Raw genomic sequence first — 15,024 nt, forward strand, 5'->3', positions numbered from 1 at the left:
CGCTTTCCCTAGCCCAACTCTGCGTTCTTGTCCCTGCTCCTTGCCTGAATCCTATCACATCCCTACTCTTGTCAAGTCCTGTTTCTTGTACTTCAGTGTCTGTATCTTGCACTTGGGTCCATTCCCAGCACCCCATTGTGATAGGATGTGATCTACATGGATTTTAGTAAGGCATTTGACAAGGTTCCACATGGTAGGCTTATTCAGAAAGTCAGAAGGCATGAGATCCAGGGAAGTTTGGCCAGGTGGGTTCAGAATTGGCTTGCCTGCAGAAAGCAGAGGGTCATGGTGGAGGGAGTACATTCAGATTGGAGGATTGTGACTAGTGGTGTCCCACAAGGATCAGTTCTGGGACCTCTACTTTTCATGATTTTTATTAACTACCTGGATGAGGGGGTAGAAGGGTGGGTTGGCAAGTTTGCAGATGACAAAGGCTGGTGGTGTTGTGGATAGTGTAGAGGATTGTCAAAGATTGTAGAGACATTGATAGGATGCAGAGGTGGGCTGAGAAGTGGTTGATGGAGTTCAACCTGGAGAAGTGTGAGGTGGTACATTTTGGAAGGGCAAACTCCAAGGCAGAGTACAAAGTAAATGGCAGGATACTTGGTAGTGTGGAGGAGCAGAGGGATCTGGGGTTATATGTGCACAGATCCCTGAAAGTTGCCTCACAGGTAGATAGGGTAGTTCAGAAAGCTTATGGGGCGTTAGCTTTCATAAGTCGAGGGATAGAGTTTAAGAGATGTGAGGTAATGATGCAGCTCTGTAAAACTCTGGTTAGGCCACACTTGTGTCCAGTTCTGGTCGCCTCACTATAGGAAGGATGTGGAAGCATTGGAAAGGGTACAGAGGGGATTTACCAGGATGCTGTCTGGTTTAGAGAGTATGCATTCTGATCAGAGATTAAGGGAACACTCACAACATGCTGGAGGAACTCAGCACGTCAGGCAGCATCCGTGGAAAAGATCGGTCGACATTTCGGGCCGGAACTCCCCGGCCCGAAACGTCGACCGATCTTTTCCACGGATGCTGCCTGACCTGCTGAGTTCCTCCAGCATGTTGAGTGTTGCTTTGACCCCAGCATCTGCAGATTATTTTGTGTCAGAAATTAAGGGAGCTAGGGCTTTATTCTTTGGAGTGAAGGAGGATGAGAGGAGACATGATAGAAGTATACAAGATATTAAGAGGAGTAGATAGAGTGGACAGCCAGTGCCTCTTCCCCAGGGCACCACTGCTCAATACAAAAGGACATGGCTTTAAGGTAAGGGGTGGGAATTTCAAGGGGGATATTAGAGGAAGGTTTTTTTCTTAGAGTGATTGGTGTGTGGAATGCACTGCCTGAGTCAGTGGAGGCAGATACACTAGTGAAGTTTAAGAGACTACTAGACAGGTATATGGAGGAATTGAAGGTGGGGGGTTATTATGGGAGGCAGGGTTTAAGGGTTGGCATAACATTGTGGGCCAAAGGGCCTGTACTGTGCTGTTCTATAATTTTAGAGGAGGGAGGAGAATGGGGTGGTTTGAGACAAATGAAACAAAGCCCTACTGAGAATCTAATTGTACTTGCACTGCCCCATATCCTGGTGTGGTCAAATTCCCTGATCTGAATTGGACAATCTGGCTTGTATACTATTCATTCAAGTTGTTGTATAAAAGAAATCACGATTCAGTTTGTATAAAACTGTGCAAAACTGTGCTTGAGTACAGGTATCTCCCACTTTTCCAACTTTCGCTTTACGAAACCTCACTGTTGCGAAAGACCTACATTAGTACCCTGTTTTTGCTAACAGAAGGTGTTTTCACTGTTACAAAAAAAGCATCACGTGAGAAAAGCAGCGCGCGAAAAAAATCAGCACGTGATAAAAGGCAGCGTGTGCCCCGAGCAGCCGCTCTCCCCCAGACTTGGAACGGCTTTCTCGCCGGCATTGCTTAAACACATGCCTGTGAGCAGTCGTTTGCAAGATGAGTTCTAAGGTATCGAAAAAGCCTGAAAGAGCTCGTAAGGGTGTTACACTTAGTGTAAAACTAGACATAATTAAGTATTTTGATCATGGTGAACGAAGTAAGGACCAAGTGAGTTTGGCTTGTAGAAGTTGACGAAGATGATGTTGAAGAGGTTTTGCCATCCCATGACCAAGAACTGACAGATGAAGAGCTGATGCAATTGGAAGAGGAAAGAATAACAATCGAAACCAAATGAGTAATGATGAAGTACGACTTTAATTTTGAAAGGGTACATCGGTTTAGGGTTTATTTGCAGGATGGTTTGAGTGCTTACACAGAACTTACAAAGAAAAATGCACGAGTCTCAGCAGTCAAGCAGGTTTTCCACATCAGCCACAGCAGATGACGAACCTCGACCTTCGACATCGAGGCAGACAGTCATAGAAGATGAGCTGCCTGCTCTAGTGGAAATAGATGATGAGCTGACATCCCAGTGTCCCACCACCCCAACACCCAGGCCGCGGACAGATACCGATTCGCGGAGAATGCAGCAGTAGACGGGAAACACACAGCACATCTTTAAGAAAAAAGGCTGAAATAAACATGCTAATTAATTACATGCTGGGTGGCACCTAATTAATTAGCATGTTTATTTTGGTTTTTTTCTTAAAGGTGTGCTTCCTGGCTACCACTGCATGCTTCGCAGGTCGGTATCGGGTCGCTGCCCGGAGGGTGGGGGACACTGCACCACCCAAACTCCAACGACTCAGTCTAACACACCATCATCAGCGTGCTCCACACTTTCGGAATTCCGGTAAGTGATACTACACTGTACATACATTATTCCTACTTTATATCGGCTGTGTATTTTTTATGTGTTATTTGGTATGATGTAGCAACTTCATAGCTTAAAGGTTACTGGAGAATGCTTGCGCCGTGCTTTTGCTGACAGCGCTTGCGTGAGATTTTTGCTACGGAGAACAGATCAGGCAATGACTGTGGAAAAGTATTTCTACTTTATATAAGCTGTGTATTTATCATATCATTCCTGCTTTTACTATATGTTACTGTTATTTTAGGTTTTGTGTTACTTGGCATGATTTTGTAGGTTATTTTTGGGTCTGCAAATGCTCACAAAATTTTCCCATACAAATAAATGTTAATCGCTTCTTTGCTTTACGACATTCAGGCTAACGAACGGTTTCATAGGAATGCTGTACCTTCAGATGGTGGGGGAAACCTGGATTGCCTTAGGCAACCCCTGTTTGAAATTCTATCCTAAAATATTTGTTAGCTGCTTGAGTTCAGTACCAGCCCTATTCCCTTTCAGATTGAGAGTCTTTGTACACTTGCTTTTATTTTGTTGGAGGTGTTCAATTCTAAGTACATCTATTTTTAGTCACCAAATTTATTCATCCATTGTATGTCATGAAGCACTCTAGCAAATTTCAACAGATGTACCATGGAGAGCATTCTGACTAGCCGCATCACCTCATCAGGGAGGAAGTACTGGAGGCTGATGATGCACACTCAACATTTTAGGAATAATTTCTTCTCCTCCACCATCATATCTCTGAGTGGTCCATGAACTTCTGAACACTACCTCACTGTTATGTTCCCTTTTTGCACAATATATTTATTTTAAAATATATTTTTGTAGTAATTTATACAAATTTTAATGTATTGCACAGTACAGGTGCTGCAAAACAACAAATTTCATGACGTGTCGGTGTTATTGATCCTGATTCCGATTACTGAGTTTGACTATAAATACAAGTTTTTGCAGACGCTGCAAGTCAGGCAGTGTCTATGGAGAGGAATAAACAGTCAATGTTTTGGTTTGAGACTTGATGAAGGCCAAGACTCTCTCTGGCCTGCTGAGTTCCTCCATTTTAAGTCTGATTCTGAGTATAACAATTTTCATTTCAAGGGTGACACGGTAGCATAGTGTTGAGCACAAGGCTTTCCAGTCCTAGCAATCCAGGTTCAATTCCCACCACTGTCGGTAAGGCGTTTGTACCTTCTCCCCATGACCCCAAGGGTTTCCTCCAGGTGCTCTAGTTTCCTCCCACAACCCAAAGACATACAAGTTGGTCATTTTCAATTGTCCTGTGGTTATGCTAGAGTTAAATCACTGAGCTCTTGGGTGGCATGGTCCAAAGGGATGGAAGGACCTATTCCACGCTGAATCTCAATAAATAAATAAACAAATTTGCAGGTAAAGATAATACAATATTCCAATAAATCTGGTCCTAAGACACAGTCTATGAAATAAATGATTAGATAAAAGATATCAAAGAAATAGAAGTAAGATTAGGTATTCAGTCCCTAAGGCTTGCATTCCACCTTAAAGGAGTCTTGGCTGATTTTTAACCCAACACCACTTTCCTGAATTAACCCTATAACTAACACTTTTTTTTTACAGGAATGAAGCACATTTGAATGAAGAACAAGTTGAAGCTGATGTATATGCAGTACATAGCACATTGATTGTCACCTGTGATGATGAGAGGAATGTTGATGCCCTGGGTATATGAACTCTTCATATATGAAAGAAGAAGAAGCAATTTAACAAAAAAGGAAGAAATCTCAAATGTCATGGCTCTTGCTTAATAAATGAAACAAGAAATCCATAAATGATTGAAATGATATTTATATCTCACAAGAGAAATACAAATGAATTACAAAATCTCATGTGGGGGTATAACATAGACGCTAGTGGCTTTTGATTTTTGAATTTCATCAGGAGTCTCTGCATAAACTGAAGTTTACAGTTAGATAAGAGCAGTAAGAATGAAAAACAAGTATGCCAAAGTAAAACAAAAATGGATGCTGCTGGAACTCTCTCTGGAGAGAATAGCTGAAAGTAAACCATAGTGTAAAAAAGCACAGAAACAGGCCCATTGACCCATCATGTCTATGCCAATGTTCAAACCAATTCTAATCCCAAATTTCTAGAACCTGACACACAACCTTGGCAATTCAAAGCTCCTCCACATACCTTTTACACATTTTGAAAGTTTGTGCCTCAACCACCCCCTCAGGTAGTTCCTTCCCAGTTCTAACCATCTTCTGGATAACAATAAATTTCACTTCATATATCCTCTACACCTCCTAGACCTTAACTTAAAAAAAAATGCCTTTTGGGTTTGTACATCCATTCTGCGGAAGAATGTCTTCCCCTTTACACTAAATACCCCCGTCATAATAGTACACACCTCAGTCCACTCTACTCCAAGGAAAACCTAACTTATCTCGCTTCTCTTCAAGCAGAACCACTCTATCCTAAAAATGTCCGAGTGCATCTTCTTTGTTATCCACACAGAACAGTCATATCCATTCTATTGTCTGGTGACCGGAACTGCACAGAGTACCTTAGCAACAAATGTTTACAAAGTTGTACCGTACCCTCCTTGCCTTTATATTCTATGGCCGGTTGAGATATAGGAGCAGAATTAGGCCAATTGGTTCTCTGAGTCTGCTCTGCCATTTCATCATTGCTGATCACTGGGCCTCTTCAGCCCCAGTCTCCTGCTTTCTCCCAGCATCCCTTCATGCTTTGACTAACCAAGAACCTATTAATCTCCGCCTTAAATATACCCAATGACTTGACCTCCACAGCTGCCTGTGGCAACAAATTCCACAGGCTCACCACTCACTGGCTAAAAGAAATTTCTCATCTCCGCTCTCAAAAAGGTAACATCCATCATTAAGAATTCCCATCACCCAGAATATGCCCTCTCCTCATTGCACCATTGGGAAGGAGGTACAGAAGTGTGAAGGCATACACTCAATGATTCAGACAGCTCTGACCCTCTGCCATCCGATTTCTGAATGAATATTGAACCCATGAACATTACTTCAGTACTTTAAAAAAATTCTTATTTTTGCCCTATTAGTTTAACTATTTGCATATACTTACTGTAATTCACAGCTTATTTTCTTTATTACTATGTATTGCATAGTATTACTGTCGCAAAGATAATAAATTTCACAGCATGTGCCAGTGATATTAAACCTGATTCAGATTTTGTTTCTGGTTCTGATTCTTGACAAACACTGAATTTAACAGTTCCATTGTTGTTGATTTTCCTATGGTTGCCAAAAACGTAAGCTATGGAATTCTCTCCTGAAGGCTTTCAGTCACTCCATTTCTGTCTCCTTCCATTAGACATTTTTACAAGTTCTAATTTCCATAAGACCATAAAACATAGGGGAAAAATGAAGCCATTCAGTCCATCAGGTCTTCCCCGCCATTTCATCATGGCTGATCCATTTCCCTCTCAACCCCATTCTCCTGCCTTCTCCCCATGCCCTGACTAATCAAGAACCTATCAATCTCTGCCTTCAATGCACCAGAGACCTGGTCTCCATTCCACTTGTGGCAGTGAATCCCACAGATTCACCATCCTCTAGCTGAAGATATTCTTCCTCATCTTAGTTCTAAATGAATGTCCCTCTATTTTGAGACTGTGCACTCTGCTCCTAGACTTCCCCACCAGAAGAAACATCCACCCTATCTAGGTCTTCCAAAATTCAATAGGTTTCAAAGAGATCTTCTCTGAATTCCAGCAAGTACAGGCCCAGAGCCATCAACCGCTGCTCATGTTTCTTCACCGCATTCTTAATCTTCTGCCCTATTGATGCCATAGTTGATTTAATGTGACAGCTCCTGGCACAATGTAAACAAGCTGATGTGGTTATCAAATTCCTCTCAGCTCAGAAGATTGTAGTTCTCTCAGTAATGATCCCAGTAGATAATTGTCAGCATTTGTATTTTTTGAGGGCTATGGTAATTAAATTTTAAGATATCCAATAGAATCTCAAGTCCAGTCAGAAATATTGTGCATCATATGCAGGATGCCATGCTCAGTTACACAAAACACAAAATTGAAAATCTAAAATATAAATGGAAAATGCTAGAAATACTCAATCGAGCAGACTGCATCTGCGGGAAGAGAAAGAGAATGGGTGAAGGCTCTTGGATCTGAAATGTTAGCTGTTTCTCTTTCCACAGCTGCTGCCTGACCAGCTGAATATTTCTATCATTGTGTTTTATATAGATAGATAGATACTTTATTGATCCCAAAGAAAATTACACTGTCGCAGTAGCATTACAAGTGCACAGATGTACAAATATTAGAAGGGAAGTAGGGAGGTTAAAAAGAATAAAAAATAAGTTACCTCAAATGGGGGGAGGGGTGGTATCACTCATTATAGAGCCGAATGGCCGAGGGTAAGAATGACCTCATTCAGCGCTGTTTGGAGCAGGCAGTCATCTTAGTCTGTTACTAAATGTGCTCCCCTGTTCAGCCAAGGTGACATGCAGAGGATGAGAAATATTGTCCTGAATTGGCAGGGTTTTGCACGGAGTCCTTTGTTCTCCCACAGCCTCAAGTATGTCCAGTTCAACTCCGATAATAGAGGCAGTCTTTCTAATCAGTTTATTGAGCCTGTTGACATCACCCATGCCCCAGCATACCACTGCATAGAAGACTCTACGGGTTGAACATGTGAAAGAGAGGCTTGCATACTCTAAAGGACCTCAGTCTTCTCAGGAAGTAGGAGTGACTCTGGCTCTTCTTTTACACAGCCTCTATGTTAGTTCTCTACTCAAGTCTGTCATCCAGGTGCACCCCCAGGTACTTGTAGGTCCTCAGCACATCCACGTCCATACCATCAATAGTAACAAGGAGCAATGCAGGCTTAGTCTTCCTAAAGTCCATCACCATCTACTTTGTCCTACTAATGTTGAGCTGTAGACAATAGACAATAGACAATAGGTGCAGGAGTAGGCCATTCGGCCCTTTGAGCCAGCACCACCATTGACTGTGATCATGGCTGATCATCCACAATCAGTACTCCTTTCCTGCCTTCTCCCCATATCCTTTGACTCCACTATTTTTAAGAGCTCTATCTAACTCTTTCTTGAAAGCATCCAGAGAATTGGCCTCCACTGCCCTCTGAGGCAAAGCATTCCACAGACTCACAGCCCTCTGTGTGAAAAAGATTTTCCTCAACTCCGTTCTAAATGGCCTACCCATTATTCTTAAACTGTAGCTTCTGGTTCTGGTCTCCCCCAACATCAGGAACATTTTTCCTGCCTATAGCGTGTCCAATCCCATAATAATCTTATATGTTTCAATCAGATCCCCTCGCATTCTTCTAAATTCCAGTGTATACAAGCCCAGTCGCTCCAATCTTTCAACATATGACAATCCCTCCATCCCGGGAATTAACCTTGTGAACCTATGCTGCATTCCCTCAATAGCAAGAATGTCCTTCCTCAAATTTGGAGACCAAAACTGTACACAATACTCCAGGTGTGGTCTCACCAGAGCTCTGTACAGCTGCAGAAGAACCTCTCAACTCCCCTTGTTATGAAGCCATTAGCTTTCTTCACTGTCTGCTGTACATGCATGCTTACTTTCAGTGCCTGATGAACGAGGACACCTAGATCTCGTTGTACTTGCTCTTTTCCCAATTTGACACCATTCAGATAGTAATCTGCCTTCCTGTTCTTGCCACCAAAGTGCCATCCACATTAAAATGCATCTGCCATGCATCTGCCCACCCACCCAACCTGTCCAAGTCACCCTGCATTCTCATAACATCCTCTTCACATTTCACACTGCCACCAGCTTTGTGTCATCGGCAAATTTGTTAATGTTACTTTTAATCCCTTCATCCAAATCATGAATGTATATTGTAAATGGTTGCGATCCCAGCACCGAGCCTTGCGGTACCCCACTAGTCACTGCCTGCCATTCTGAAAGGGACCCGTTTATCCCTACTCTTTGTTTCCGGCCTGCCAACCAATTTTCTATCCATGTCAGTACCCTACCCCCAATACCATGTGCTCTAGACACAAAATAAAGATCGAGTGCAGGTAGAACTGAGGACCCCTTCTCCTGTCTTCAACCCTCCTCCTTCTGGACACCCCGCCCGGGCCTTCTACCTGCACTCGATCTCTTTATCTCCAACTGTCGCCGAGACATCAACCGTCTCAACTTCACCACTCCTCTCTCCTGTTGCAACCTCACTCCCTCTGAACGCACTGCCCTCCACTCTCTCCGCACTAATCCCAACCTCACCATCAAACCTGCTGTCAAAGGTAGTGCTGTAGTAGACTGGCGGATGGACCTCTACCTCACTGAGGCCAAACGGCAGCTCTCTGACGCCACCTCTTACTTAACCCTGGAACAGGACCCCACCAAAAAACATCAAACCATTGTCTCCCGTACCATCACCGCCCTTATCAACTCCGGAGACCTTCCATCCTCAGCCACAAAACTCATAATTCCCACACCCCGTACCGCTCGGTTTTACCTCCTCCACAAGATCCACAAGCCTGACTGTCCCGGTAGACCCGTAGTTTCTGTCTGCTCCTGTCCCACCAAACTTGTATCTGCCTACCTGGACTCCTTTTTGTCACCCATACTCCAGCCCCTCCCCACCTACATCCAGGATACATCCCATGCCCTCCACCTCTTCAATAACTTCCAGTTCCCCGGTCCCAACCGCTTCATTTTCACGATGGATGTCCAATCCCTATACACCTCCATTCCTCATCAAGAAGGCCTCAAAGCCCTCCGCTACTTTCTGGATAATAGACCTCACCAGTTCCCCACCACCACTACCCTCCTCCAGCTGGCGGAACTGGTTCGCACACTCAGTAACTTCTCTTTTGGCTCTTCCCATTTTCTTCAGACTAAGGGTGTAGCTATGGGAACTCACATGGGCCCTAGCTATGCCCGCCTCTTTGTTGGTTATGTGGAACAGTCTGTGCTCCAAACCTATTCTGGTACTGCTCCCCAACTTTTCCTTCGGTACATTGATGACTACATTGGTGCTGCTTCCTCCACCCATGCTGAGCTTGTCAATTTTATCGACTTTACTTCTAACTTCCACCCAGCCCTCAAATTCACCTGGTCCATCTCGGATACTTCTCTCCCTTTTCTCGATGTCTCGGTCTCCATCTCTGGAGACAGACTGTCCACTGACATCTTCTATAAGCCCACTGACTCTCCACTTCGACTATACCTCTTCCCACCCGGCCACATGCAGAAATGTTATTCCCTTTTCCTAGTTCCTCTGTCTCCGCTGTATCTGCTCCCAGGTTGAGGCTTTCTGTTCCAGGACATCTCAAATGTCCTCTTTCTTTAAGGATCGTGGTTTCCCTTCTGCCATCGTCAATGATGCCCTCACCTGCATCTCCTCCATTTCCCGCACTTCAGCCCTCACCCCATCCTCTGTCACCACGCCAAGGACAGAGTTCCCCTCGTCTTCACCTACCACCCCACCAGCCTCCGGATCCAGCACATTATCCTCCGCAACTTCCGCCACCTTCATCAGGACCCCACCACTAAGCACATCTTTCCCTCTCCACCCCTCTCCGCTTTCCGCAGGGATTGGTCCCTCCGTGACTCCCTGATCCACACGTCCCTCCCCATGGATCTCCCACCTGGCACTTATCCCTGTAAGTGCAAGTGCTACACCTGTCCCTACACTTCCTCTCTTGCCACCATTCAGGGCCCCAAACAATCCTTCCAAATGAGGCAACACTTCACTTGTGAGTCTGTTGGGGTCATCTATTGCATCCGGTGCTCCTGGTGCGGCCTCCTCTACATCAGTGAGACCCGATGCAGATTGGGGGACCGCTTCGTCGAGCACCTCCGCTCCGTCTGCCACAACAGACAGGATCTCCCAGTAGCCACCCACTTCAACTCTGCTTCCCAGTCCCATTCAGATATGTCCATACATGGCCTCCTCTACTGCCATGATGAGGCCAAACTCAGGTTGAAGGAGCAACACCTCACACTGTCTGGGTAGTCTCCAGCCCCTTCGTATGAACATAGAATTCTCCAACTTCCGGTAGTTCCCTCCCCCTCCCTTCCCCTATCCCTATTTCACTCTGCCCCCTCCCCCAGCTGCCTATCACCTCCCTCATGGTTCCGCCTCCTTCTACTACCCATTGTTTTCCCCTATTCTTTCTTCACCTTTCCTGCCTATCACCTCCCTACCTCCCCTCCCCCACCCCTTTATCTTTCCCCACTGGTTTTTCACGTGGAACCTACCAGCCTTCTCCTTCCCACCCTCCCCCCACCTTCTTTATAGGGCCTCTGCCCCTTCCCTCTACAGTCCTTACGAAGAGTTCCGGCCCGAAACGTAGACCGATCTTTTCCACGGATGCTGCCCGACCTGCTGAGTTCCTCTAGCGTGTTGTGAGTGTTACCATGTGCTCTAATTTTGCCCACTAATCTCCTCTGTGGAACCTTATCAAAGGCTTTCTGAAAGTCCAGGTACACTACATCCACTGGCTCTCCCTTGTCCATTTTCATAGTTAAATCCTCAAAAAATTCCAGAAGATTAGTCAAGCATGATATCCCCTTCGTAAATCCTTGCTGACTCGGACCAGTCCTGTTACTGCTATCCAAATGTGCCACTATTTCATCTTTTATAATTGACTCCAGCATCTTCCCCACCACTGATGTCAGGCTAACTGCTTTCTCTTTCCCTCCTTTCTTAAAAAGTGGGATAACATTAACTTCCCTCCAATCCGTAAGAATTGATCCTGAATCTATAGAACATTGGAAAATGATTACCAATGTGTCCACAATTTCTAGAGCCACCTCCTTAAGTACCCTGGGATGCAAACCATCAGGCCCTGGGATTTACCAGCCTTCAGTCCCATCAGTCTACTCAACACCATTTCCTGCCTAATATAAATTTCCTTCAGTTCCTCCATTACCCTAGGTCCTCTGGCCACTATTACATCTGGGAGATTGTTTGTGTCTTCTCTAGTGAAGACAGATCCAAAGTACCTGCTCAACTCCTCTGCCATTTCCTTGTTCCCCATAATAATTTCACCTGTTTCTGTCTTCAAGGGCCCAACTTTGGTCTTAACTAATTTTTTCCTCTTCACATACCTAATTTTTTTAAAACTATTTTTTATTAACGACCTGGATGTGGGGGTAGAAGGGTGGGTTGGCAAGTTTGCAAACGACACAAAGGTTGCTGGTGTTGTAGATAGTGTAGAGGATTGTCGAAGATTGCAGAGAGACATTGATAGGATGCAGAAGTGGTCTGAGAAGTGGCAGATGGCGTTCAACCCGGAGAAGTGTGAGGTGGTACGCTTTGGAAGGACAAACTCCAAGGCAGATTACAAAGTAAATGGCAGGATACTTGGTAGTGTGGAGGAGCAGAGGGATCTGGGGGTACATGTCCACAGATCCCTGAAAGTTGGATAGGGTAGTTAAGAAAGCTTATGGGGTGTTAGCTTTCATAAGTCGAGGGACAGAGTTTAAGAGTCACGAGGTAATGATGCAGCTTTATAAAATTCTGGTTAGGTCATACCTGGAGTATTGTGTCCAGTTCTGGTCGCCTCACTATAGGAAGGATGTGGAAGCATTGGAAAGGGTACAGAGGAGATTTACCAGGATGCTGCCTGGTTTAGAGCGTATGCATTGTGATCAGAGATTAAGGGAGCTCAGGCTTTACTCTTTGGAGAGAAGGAGGATGAAAGGAGACATGATAGAGGTGTACAATATATTAAGAGGAATAGATAGAGTGGATAGCCAGTGCTGTCTTCCCCAGGGCACCACTGCTCAATACAAGAGGACATGGCTTTAAGGTAAGGGGTAGGAAGTTCAAGGGGGATATTAGAGGAAGGTTTTTACTCAGAGAGTGGTTGGTGCGTGGTGTCTGAGTCAGTGGTGGAGGCAGATACACTAGTGAAGTTTAAGAGACTACTAGACAGGTATATGGAGGAATTGAAGGTGGGGGGGTTATATGGGAGGCAGTGTTTGAGGGTCAGCACAACATTGTGGGCCGAAGGGCCTGTACTGTGCTGTACTATTCTATGTTCTATCTTCTAAAGAAGCTTTTACTATCACGAGACTAGACGATTTTACTAGATGATTCAGCTTGCACCATTTGATAAAGTCCTCCACCATATGATACAAGATCCAGCCACTTTGTTTTTAGAGGTTGATCTGCTGCTACATTTTTTCCACCTACTCTCTTTAAGACACACCTATTTCTCTGCCATCTCTTTCCATAAACAATATTAGTACTGCAATGGTTATCTTTCGTTTGAAGTACATTTCGTTGTAAAGTTCAGCAAGACGTTCATAAAATCCAGTTCACATGGAATCTATAAAAAAAGTACAACGCTTTCTTTACAAATTGAGAAATGCTCAAAGTAATTGCAAATGCGCTTTTATTTCAGGGAATTCCTAGTTTCAATTGATTGAAAAGGCATTATCAGCGGACTGGTTTGGTTCAGTGAACAGGTTGAGAGTGACGAGAGGATATTTCACTGGGGATCGGCTAAACCGTAATCGGTTTGACTGTGAGCGTTAAATCAACGCATCGAAAGCTGTAGCGAGGTCACTGCGTCACACACGTGAGGTAGTAGTTTTGCTTCGTTTTTTTTCTTGAATTTCAATTAGTTTAATTTATGATATCGGAGTCTATGTTGAAGATTAATGCTTGCTCGTCGTAGGTGAGGGAAGTAACACTTCGGGGGAGTTAATTCAAATTTCAATAGTACTGAGAGTGAGGCGAAAGATTGCAGGAGTCCCTGACTTGCGATTACCTGTTGTAACTAAGGCCGATTGCATTGGTATTTTAAATTAATTATCTTTTTACAGGGCGGAAAGGTTTTAAAGAGAGTGTGAGATTTGCCTCGGAAGGTAACGGGACTTGTTGAACATAGTCCTTGGAGCTAATTATTACCAGACATTGCAACCATTCAATGGACGAGCCATTTAAAAAGATCCTCATGCCTGTTTTAGGGTGGTGAATTCGATCACCACTTCAAGTGACAGTGTTTTTCCCATAAATCAGAAATTTCCAGTATTTGATGTACATTGTTTTATTTCGCGAATTTATTTCTTTGTGTGAAATGGCATGGCGGCACGAAACTCGGCAGCATACCGTGTTAGCGATAAGTTGTAAGTTTTGGCTTATACTGCTGGAAGCCAAAATGGACTGTATTTTGATGCTAAGAAGGAAAAACAGTTTTAAGATATAAAATGATTTGGATGGATGTACAGTAGTTTCACAGCACTGAATTACATTTTGGTTTCAGTTGTGCAAGATGTTCCCTGTTTCTTTGCCGTAAGTGTATTGCTATTAACGGATATCTTAGAAGATCCCTGGTGAGGGTTTTCAGAAGCAGACTCCCTTGCTATTTATGTAGGCCCATGTTCTATTTTATTGAGCTGATAGTAACTATTTACAGCATCTATTTATAGAGGTAGCTGTTCTTGAACCAAGATGCTCACCCACGTTGAAGAACAACTACTTCCCTTCAACACGGGTTGTTCCTGAACACAGCCAACCTCCTTGTAGCAGCAGTCTGACCACTCTCTGTACTACAATGAACTTTTTTTGTTATAATTGTGTTATTCATTTTTTTTTTGTATAATGTGTTGGTTTATTATTGTCACAAGCACTAAGATACAAAGATTCATCTTATAAACTGTTCATACAGATTAAACCATGACAGTGCATTGAGGTAGGATAAGGTAAAACAATAATAACATGGGATAAAATGTCATGCCAGATCTCTTTAGCCACCTGAGGAAGTGAAGGCATCCTTGAGTTTTCTTTGTGGTTGGACCACGATGAGCTGTTGGTTGTAATCTCACTTAGAAACTTGACCCACTCAACCTCAACACTGTTGATGCAGGCAGGAGCATGGAAGCTCCCCCTCTTTATGAAGTCAGTGACCAGCTGTTTTGCTGCTGTTGGTATTTGTGTTTTATTTGTGATTATTGAGTATCTTGTGACTGCTGTAAGTTAGTTTCCCATTGCAGACGCACTTTTGCGAGACCAGAAATGTGACTGACTGAGCATTATCCTCCCTATAGACTTGTGAATACAAATGGATGATAGGAATCAGTTCCCAAATATGGTGACTGTCTCAGGGAGGATGATACAAGTTAAAGTTGCTTGCGAATGCAATAGTGATCCTATGACAGAAGACTTTTATCCTTAGTGAAAGCTTTCATTTTTTAAGCTGTAGTTGAAGAAATCTTGATGAATTTATTCTGAATCATGAGTACTGAGCACTAA

At 43.8% G+C, this 15,024-nt stretch overlaps 1 protein-coding gene across 1 annotated transcript in view; it reads left to right on the forward strand.

Annotated features, from left to right (window-relative positions):
- The first annotated feature begins 13,292 nt into the window (after nt 1–13,292).
- The window catches only part of kynu (kynureninase), a 278,857-nt gene continuing 277,125 nt past the window's right edge, over nt 13,293–15,024 (forward strand). The window contains exon 1 of the mRNA XM_072257274.1: nt 13,293–13,353. The gene's annotated coding sequence lies outside the window, so the exon portion shown is untranslated. The remainder of the gene's footprint in view (nt 13,354–15,024) is intronic.

The sequence above is a fragment of the Mobula birostris genome, chromosome 5, assembly GCF_030028105.1.
Source record: "Mobula birostris isolate sMobBir1 chromosome 5, sMobBir1.hap1, whole genome shotgun sequence".
Classification (NCBI taxonomy): Eukaryota; Metazoa; Chordata; class Chondrichthyes; order Myliobatiformes; family Myliobatidae; genus Mobula; species Mobula birostris.